Here is a 9,792-nt window from a genome sequence, read left to right as displayed (position 1 = left end):
TTCAGCAGGGCAGCAGGAAGGCCTATTCGGAGTGCTGGGCTGCATTCATTACTACTCAATGAAGCAATAACTTTTTCCTAGGTACTGCTGGTATAACCTCTTGCTTTTAGTATATAGCTACTGGTGCATTAGCTGAGAGATTTAAAGATACTGGAGAAGTACAACAGCATGATTATGGGCTGGAAGGACTAACTCAAGGGAGTAAGGAAGCAAAAGATGGTGTGCAGTTTGGCTAAGTAAAGATAGGAAAAGATAAGGTCTCCAAGTAAGGTTATCGAAGGTACACGTGAGATTTAAAACAACAAAGAAGAAGAAGAATTTTGGATGATGCGGAGGCCTAAAATTAAGAAAAAAATAAGAATAGTAAACTTCAAACATCAGGGCACCTATCTGATTGCAAGAATTACTAGGTTCTGGAATAGCCACCCAATAGAAACAGTGAAAGTCCTATCATTCAAGACATTTAAAATTAATGACAGGAACAATTCTGCATTGCAAAGTGGACTAAAGAACTGTCTCACTACACCAGACCCAGGAGGGTCTTTTTTTTAAATCTACCCATGACACCAAATCCACACAAGCATTGCCTCTGTGCCAATTTTTGGGACAGGCAGACTAGAAGATCTGATAATGATGCTCATTTACTTAAACAACTTAAAAAAAAAAATCAGAAATTTGGAGACAAACTAATTAACATGTTTGCCTGTAAATTCTGAAAAAATGTATATGACACTCAAAAGAGGACAAATAATATTTTGGGAAGGAGATGCTGTATTCATTGCACATCAGAACTCAGTCTTAGCTATGGATTTATGACTGGCACCTCTGTAACAATGCTAAAAGCATAAACACACCCACCCAGCACCTACCACAGTTTGGGTGCTATTGCAGTGTTAATAAGTTATTCTGTATAGAGATGAGGTTCCATGGCCTGTTGCATCTCCACCAAATTCTGCACCTCCCAGCAGTTAGGGGTTTAGATTGCAAGCAGATGTGCTATTCCTTTAACATCTCACATTCAGTGGAATACGTGTTATAACTCATTGTTAACACACATCAGTCCAGTTGTCAGTCTGGAAGCTGCAGCTTTATTTTCAGAGATCAGTAAAATCCAATTTGAAAAGAAAGGCGAATTCTGTAGTTGTTAGAGAGGTGCGATAATGAAAACCACTGGAGAGATTGCCGTGGTTTTTCTTTTCACATTTTATCTATAAAACAGCCTGAGGGCTTACAAAGAGTTTACAAGAGTGCGGGTGGAGGGAGCAGGATAAAGGGGGGAAGCTTGAAGATAACAGCAGCATGCACAAAACGCTAACTGAAATCTCCAAGCTATCTGCCTCTGCCAACCCTTTTGAGAATGAAGTGCTGCACGACCGTGCTGCTGAAGTGCAACAGTGCCATCCAGTGCCAGAGGAATTAACTGAACCAATGTGTCTCACAACCTCGTTTTTCAGCCTGAGAACAAGTCAATGTTTTTGCTTAACAACAGTGTCAACATCTGGTCTCTGAACAAAGCTCATTAGTCCCTGCTTGCATTACAGTCACTTAACTAGGTCAGACGACAAACCTACAGTTAGCAGTTCCTGATATCTCACTTTATAGATATATCGCAGAGATGGGACACTGAATGCAAGGAAAATAAGTGACTGCTTCAGCTCTTAGAATTTAAGGACTCCAAGATCCTCCATTGACTTAGCAAGCTTCTTCATCACAACATTACCCGAAGGAAACACAAATGTTGTCCTAAAGTGCACAAACTGCAACCTGAAAGAAACATGGCTTGCCACAAAAAAAATACAAATGCTATAGGATTTGGAAAATTTACAAATGGCTTCTTTTTCATTTTTAAATTATAGTTACTAATGGCCACATCCAAAAAAAATCTATACCTAGTGTTACAGTTCAATGAACAGGGCTGGTATTTACATAGTGCTTTAAAACTCTGTCAACTGATTTGTCATGAATGTCTCCATGACCTGTAGTTTGTGCTCTGTGAGCTTTTTCTCTATCATATGAAATGCTAAGCAGTGTTTGATGGGGGTGAATACTTGGATAAGACCTAAGGAGTATCTAGGTGCTTTTTTTTGGTTAGGTGTTAATAATCCTGTGACACTCTCAGTAAGAATCAGGGTGTTAATCTTATTGCTGGCCAGACTCCAGCTCTGTTAATTCTGCTTTGCCAGATTTGATTTGCCTGAGGGAAGAGGGTAAATGGAATTTTGCAGTGCTGAGTTAATTGCATTCTGCCCACCTGACTAAGTTTCTTTTGCACTTTTCAACTAAATACAGTTTGAACATGTTGCATTATAGTGACATGCAATCTTGAATAAATGCTGCTTTCCATCCCAGATGTGTTTACATGACAGTGATGGAAATCAAGATTCCAGTGCAGAAACTACATACAAAAGAGTTTGGCATGAAAAGATGCCATAGATACTGATTTAACAGATACATAATAGCATATTTAACAAGACTTCCTACCAATACAAATTGTGTAACTATTATTATTTGTATGCAGCTGCACCTAGAAACCCCAGATGAGACCAAGTCCTACTATGCTTGGCAACATGTGTATGCTTAGCAGTGACAATCCTCATCCCAAATATCTTAGAGTCTGGACAGAGAATGAGAGAAGCAGCAGCAGCAGCAAGAGGGAAAATGCCCTGCTCAAAGTCACACAAGGTCACAAATGATGCTGCATTTTTCCTCTGCTATGGTTCTGAAAACCACAGCCATTTTGGTAGTTAGACTGATAAACAGATCCAGGTCTCCCCACATCAGAGGCACGTGTGCTTGCAGCAGCTCAAATAGCAGTGGCACAAATTTGTCCTGGAGATGTGTGCCTGAGCACACATGCCTGAACATGCACTTCCGTGTGGGGCAAACTGATCCTGCCCAGATCCTCCTGGATTTTCAGCCAGGGAGAAGAGGGAGCTTCTGCTGGCCCCAGCAGTATAAGAAGCTGCGCTGGGGAGCAGCTCAGGGAGCTTCTGAGGCACAGCCAGTTGGGATTTGGGGACTACCCCTTGTGCCAGCTGGACTGCTGAGGCAGCCCTAACCTAGAGTGGCCCCTGCACCCTCTACCCACTGCAGCAGTCTGGCAGCAGAGGCTGCTGCCTGGCTGTGACCTGCTGCCACCTGCAACAGCATCTGCCCCCTTGGACCTGCAGCCACATGGCTGCATGCTTGCCAGACCCAGATGGGAACCACACAGCCACCTGGGCTGTGGTATGGGCACTGCAGCAGAGCTTCCTGCACCTCTGGGCCAGCTGTTAGTGGGCCGTGGTTGCACAGCTGGCCTTCGGGCAACACCGATATCATGTTTTCTGGTACCCTCACTCTGCCAACCTGGGCAGCTATGGCCCAGAAGATGTGATCTTTGCAGTGGCCTGCTTCAAACTGTTGAAGCATGTCCTCCTGGCCCCAAATGGCAGGGAGGCCAGCCACTTCATCTGCCTTCCAGCTGGGTCCCTGGTGCTGGCCCTGGGCAGGCTCCTCTGCCCGGGTCTGGCCACTTGTCTCACCAGCAGAGATCCTGGTTTTCCCTGTTTAAAAACTGCAAATTCTCTGATAAGAAACCCAAATTCTCTCATTAAAATTCCCCAAATCCATGTTTTTTCACAATTAAAATGAAATGCCACTATATATAGAGATATCAGTTGACCAATGTTTTACTGATATATTTACAATTTTAAAGCAGTTTGGAAACCTACCAGTGTCTCTATCATCATCATAAAATGAATTCTAAATATCTATACACTTTGGCATTTGCTTTTGGGTTTTTTGTCATAGAAAAATCAGAGCTGCCCCAGCCCGCTTCACTCACCCGGATGTGGACCACTGAGCAGCACTGATACGCCAGTGCTCTACCCTTGCCCCTTACTCCCAACCCACAGTGCCCCCCCTCCCCCAAGTGCACCTCACTCCTGACCTGCAGCCCCTGCCTGCCCCCCAAAAGCTCCCTCCTGACTGCAGCTCTGTCCCAGCACCAGACCATGAGTCCAGCTGCAGTTGTCCCACCCGCTGCTTTGTGGCTCTGAGCAGTGCCAGCCCTTGCTGTTCTGCTCCCTGCACCTGTGCCCAAGCACCAGTGATTCCCATGCCATTCCTGGGAAGCCCTTGACTGGGGCTCAGGGACTGGGCTAGGCAAGCCCTTTCCCTCCCAGGATCGCTTCCCCCTGAAAAGGCTGCTTTAGGGGGGTAGGGGAGGCTCTAAGCCTGGCTCTGGAGGCTGCTCTTACCCCCAGCCCCAATCAAGAGAGCACTATCTCTCTCTCTCTCTCTCATACCCCTGTTGCCATCTCCACCCTTCCCTGTGGTCCCTCACACACTGAAGTGGTTCCTGGGACAAGGAGCTCCCTCCAGTTGGGGCTGCATGTCCCAGCACCGGTGTGGGCATGGGACAGGGCTGCAGTGTGGCAGTTGCCCCCTGCAGCTGTGGCTTCTTCCAGCAGGTCCCATCCGGTGGCTGGGTGCACAGGGTGTGATTTGGGGGGGAGGGGGGCTGTGGAGGGGTTTGTGTGCGTGTGTAGGGATGGGTATAGGTTTTGTGGGTGTGGGGTTTGTGGCCGAGTACATGGGTGGGAGGGTTATGGGGGTGGTTTGGGGGCTGTGTGTGTGTGGGGACTGCTCAGGAGGGATGGGTCTCTGCTCACCCCCCTGCCCCCCACATGGCTCACAGCACCCCCCTGCTCTGTGCATGGCCCCCCGTGGCAGCAGGAGCAGCAGCTGTCAGGGTGCTCAGGGCCCACTACTGACTGCTGGAGCCCCCTGGCAGTGTGGCGCAGCCCCAGCCGCCTGGTGCTAGATTGGCAGTGCATGCAGGGGCCACGCACCCTTGGGCCTAGCCAGATCCTGCCCCATGTGCCCCACACACTGGGCCAGCTCCATGCAGGCAGGACCCGGCTGGGCCCGAGGGTGTGTGGCCCCTACATGCAGTGCTAATATGGCACCAAGCGACTGGGCTGTGTCGCACTGCCAGGGGGCTCTGCCAGTCAGTAGTGGGCACCAAGTGTCCTGATGGCTACTGTTTCTGCTGTTGCCCGGGGGGGGGCTGTGGGCCAAGCAGGGGGAACTGTGGGCCATTCAGGGGACCCACCCCTCCCAAGCAGTCCTCCCACCCCCCACATCCCTACTTACCTGGAACAGCACCTGGGTCTGGATCATGCTGCATCCTTGACCTGCTCTTATTTGCCCCAGACACTGAGGCAGCGTGCTAGCGCATGGGGCAGCCATAGAGATGCTGTGGCCAGGTGCCAGATCGTCTCTGGAGGACCCAGCTTCCAGTTCCTTTAGGGCATGCTCTGGGAATGTGCCCTGCGCCACTTTTTTTGCAGTGGGGGTTTTTTTTTTTTTAACCTGGATTTCCAGGAATCAAATTTAGAACCCACTCTGGGAACATCGCAGTATCTCAAACTGCTTTGAGATGCCACAACAGGCACATGCATGTTCATCTGGATGCTCCCATCCAGTCTACTGGCTAGTCTTCTTAAGCACTATTCACAGTGGAGTAGAGATTTCTCCTTTTACAGCAGTTCTCATCGGTAATGCCTTAGCTATTATTATGCTGTTAATATTTTAACAAGAAATGCCCCAAAAGATGTACCCATCCAAATGACATGATACCCATGATAAGCTACAGATCAAGGGCACCTGTGCTTACAGAGAAGTGAGCCTATTCTTCCACACAGATGCTTGTTTTCCTTTCTCAGAACTACGGCAGAGGAAGAATACAGCACCACTTGACAAAGAACCCAATAAGAGGTGCACTTGACAGGGAATGTGCTGACTTTGATACTTAAACTATACAAAGCAGCTTGATCATACACCACAGCATTTATCAAGTGTAAATTTAGTAGCAACCTTTGCTATCTCTCATGTTAGCCTGACAGTCATAAACTTATTTCTACATATAAACACATATGAAGGCATATGACTATTTCCCAAGCCCGCTGATGCATTTATATGAAATAAAAAGTTATAATATGCTGCCAGCAATTCCCAAACAGATGCTATAAAGAATGAGAACCACAAAATACAATTTCTCCAACCAATCATGATCAGAAGGCACCTCTTCTGAACTCCTACTCAGCCCAAACTTCAAAAGGTTGGCGTCTGGCTCTAAGGCTAAAAACAGAAGATGGTTTATCCCAGGGGACTGATTGTCCCAAGCATTGACTCAAAACAAATGTTTACATATGCAGTTTGAATGGCAATTAACTTGAATTAGCCCTTAGTTGTCCAGAGGGAAAAAGTGTAATCGTGGATACTTCACAGGTACTTATTTAAAGTAGGACAAACAGGCTTGTTTGATCCCAGAATAACAGGCTTTGGAGAAATCCAGTTCCAGGGTCTAAAAACTTAAATTGGATTATCCTCCTACTAGCCCTTGTTTTACTTGGAGTCAAAGCCCAGGCCTATCAGACCTGGGATAAAGTCTGTGTTTAGCCTACCCTACTAAGAGAAGCTTGCATACTCCATCAAGGAGAGAGTTCAGTCACCTATGCAAGGAGGTGGAAGAGTCCTGCTCTCAGGTCCCTGATGGATGGGAGGATAAAGCCTATTGAACAAAATAAAAATAATAAAAAGTTAAAAAGACATACTCTTACTGAGACGAGGAATTTTAGATGGGTCAGGACAGTTGTTTGAGTCATTATGGAAAAATGTCTTCATCCATATCCATATCTCAATGGAATCCTTTCACTGCAAACCTGCTGACATGACGGCCCAGGAGCTGGACCTCATCTCTGGAAAAAAAGGTAAGTTTTTGTTTATGAATGTAATGTTTATATCATGTATAAAATAATCTTAATTTGAAAACTTTTACACAGAGACACTATGCCACACATTAAGGATCAAATTCTTCCTCTGTGTAATCCCACTGAAGGTAGCGAGTTTATACTGGGAATGAATCTGGTCCATTAAATTCATGATTCTTACTCAGAGGGTTTATTGGTAAGAGCCTGCAGAAGACATTTGCATTCAGCAAGGCTCATAAGCCACTAAACATCTGTTCTCTTGTTAGCAGCTTCCTCAGCATTTGCCCCATAGGCAATAATACACAGGACAAGTTTCCCAGCACCTAAGCTACTGTGGGATAATTCTGTAACTAAGTGGAAAACAGAGCCCAAGGCCCTGGCAATTCTCTGTAGTAAAATAATCTTTTGTGTGCATGTAGATGAGACCAGAGGATTATGAAGTCAAATAATGAGAATTCAGGTCAAGTAAGATGTGGGGGGAAAGGGATACACAACACGAAAGGCAGAAATCTCGAAGGGAGTAATGTGAGGCTTGTAGATAAGCTTATTCTGCTGTCCACACTTCTGGGGTCTAAGGCCAGACACTCCAGAAACAGACTACTCCTTTCTCCAACAATGGAATAAGCTTCTCTCATGATATCAGCTTTCGCCATTACTATCTCCCCGCCCCGTATTTTATTGGTCCTGAGCTTCCCAGAAGAAAAGGGAAGTTCCCAAAAGCAAACGCTCCAAGACTCCAAGCTGACCTGTTATAGTTCTCAAGAGAACCAGAAAAAGCATTTTATCAACCTGCGTATACCTGTATTCGCATCCTCATTACAACATGAATCTTTTCAAACTCATCTTGCACTGCATTTTATTTTTTCAGTTTTAATTTCATACAGGGCTGTCCAATTGGCAGCCCACAAGGGGTTAAGTCAGGGGGTGGCAGTTATTTGGGCTGGAAGGCCACTTAGGGAGTTTTGATGAACTGTTCCAGGCCAGGTCAGCACTCCCACAACAGCTCACCAAAACTCAAGTGGTTACCTCCACAGGATACCCTGGGAGCTTCTTGGGATCCCCACAGGCAGGGCATGCTTGGCAGGGGGATGGGATGGGATGGGGCTGGCAGACAGGAAGCAATGTCTGGAGTGGGACAGGCAGGTGGGACCAGGCCTGAGGCCAGGATCCTGGGGTGATGACAGTGCTGGGCTAGGGCAGAGCCATCATCCACTCCCCAGACAAAGGATCTGGCCAGACCCAAGAGTGGGTTGGAGTGCACACCTATGACCTGGCTCCTGCCCCAACACAAGCATGTGCAAGCAGCCCAAGTACAGTGTGGCTGCAGAGTGGTGCCCAGCAGCACGGGGCAGCCTAATCTGATCTTGATCCACTGGGGCCTCCCCACGCTGCTGGGCTGTGTCACTCCACAGCTGAACTGTACTGGGGCTGCCCACACACGCCTGTGCTGGGACAGGGGCAGTGAGGTCATGGGCATGTGCTCTGCCCCCCTCCCAGATTGGACCAGTCACAATCCATTGTGCAGAATGCAGATCACAGCTCTACCCGGCCCCATGCTATCACTGCCCTGTGATCCTGGCCCTGGCCCCAGCCCCACCCACCTATGCCACTCCTGGACACTGCTCCCCACCTGCCTGCAGCCCCATCCCCCAGCCAAGCACACCCTGCCTGTGGGGGTCCCGGGCTGGTCTCCATGGAGACCCTGCCCACCTGCTCCATCTGCCACCCTTGGCAGTGGGTATGGGACAGAGCCAGGATGCTCAGAAAGTGGGGCCAGGTCCAGCAGTGACGGTGATACTGGCAGAGAAGGAGCCCCTGCCACTAAGACTGCTGGGGTGCAAAGTCCAGCTGCTGCACAGGGCTACCCCAGCCCCTTTGCACACCTGGGGACAGTGGGACCAGCTGTATGCAACATGGCTCAGGCCGACTCCCATGCGTGGGCCAAGCAAAGCTGAGGGATCTGCCACAGGCCAGATAAAATCCCTTGGTGGGCCAAACCTAGCCCACAGATTAAGTTGTAAATTGTGGGCTCCTGTCCACCTGCTGCTCTGGCTGCAAATGGGATTGTACCCACATGCTATGATAGTGGGGTAGAGGGGACAAGCAAGGGCACACACTGCAGCAGGGGAAAGGGACATTATGCTCATGCACCCACATGTTCTAGTTTGAAGGGAAAGGGGGGATATCACTCTCACATGCTTGCACATTATTGGGGGGAGGAGTGGGGAAAAAATTGCACTTGCACGCCCTTATGCAATAGGGAGTGGGGCACGCACTGCAGCAGAGGGAGGGGGTACCCACCTGGACATGCAGTGCAATGGGAGGGGGCAGGGGGTCTATGCAGCCGGGTTGGCCCGCAACATGACTGGTGTGGCCCATGCAGCCTGTAGCCTCTGGGGGCTTAGAAGTTGGTTTAACACTGTAGTATTAAGCTCTCAATTAACAAATTTATAAAACTTACCATGTCTCCACAGCTCCACTGCAAGTTATTCCTTCGTTCCTTCTGATGACTGCATATTTTGGAGAATCTTTTCTGCCTTCTTTTTCTCAGACTGAAGTACTGACTCATATCGTTCTTTCAACATTTCAGCTTTCTCTGATTCTCTCTCAGGTCCACTCTCTCCCTTTTCCTCTTTAATTTTTCTCACCTCACTCATGCTCCATATACCTACCCACTTGTCCCTTTATTTCAAATCTACAAAGTTCCCTTAGTCTCACACCTTTCTCCTCTGTTCCATTCACTCACACCCCTTCTTCTAGATACGCATTTCATGGAAGGAAAAAGGACTACTAGGAAAAAGGGGACATTTCTTTTTCCCCTTCTGGTGAGGAACTGCTCTGGATCTCCAGTCTGAACATGCACTGAAACTGCAGCCCAGGCAGAACCAGCTGAGTCCAATCAAGTATTTAGCAGGGACTCTGCTGGGAGTAAAAAGCTGCAGCTGGGAGGGATGTGACACTGGCTAGTGTTTGTTTAGGAAGCAGCAGGAGTTGAAGAATAAAGATACTAAGATAGATCTAGATGTGAATTTGG

General features: G+C 47.9%; 1 long non-coding RNA gene across 1 annotated transcript in view; it reads right to left on the bottom strand.

Annotated features, from left to right (window-relative positions):
* Positions 1-9,308, bottom strand: part of LOC102386946 — a 37,210-nt gene extending 27,902 nt beyond the window's left edge. Inside the window, exons 1-2 of the long non-coding RNA XR_324653.3 lie at positions 9,220-9,308; positions 6,603-6,746 (exon numbers count right to left, since the gene is read on the bottom strand). This is a non-coding gene — a long non-coding RNA (uncharacterized LOC102386946). The remainder of the gene's footprint in view (positions 1-6,602; positions 6,747-9,219) is intronic.
* Between the last annotated feature and the right edge of the window lie 484 nt (positions 9,309-9,792).

Source organism: Alligator sinensis, unplaced genomic scaffold (genome assembly GCF_000455745.1).
Source record: "Alligator sinensis unplaced genomic scaffold, ASM45574v1 scaffold748_1, whole genome shotgun sequence".
NCBI classification, from domain to species: Eukaryota; Metazoa; Chordata; order Crocodylia; family Alligatoridae; genus Alligator; species Alligator sinensis.
Note: the sequence above shows the minus strand (reverse complement) of the source record. Positions and strands in the feature narration are given on the sequence as shown.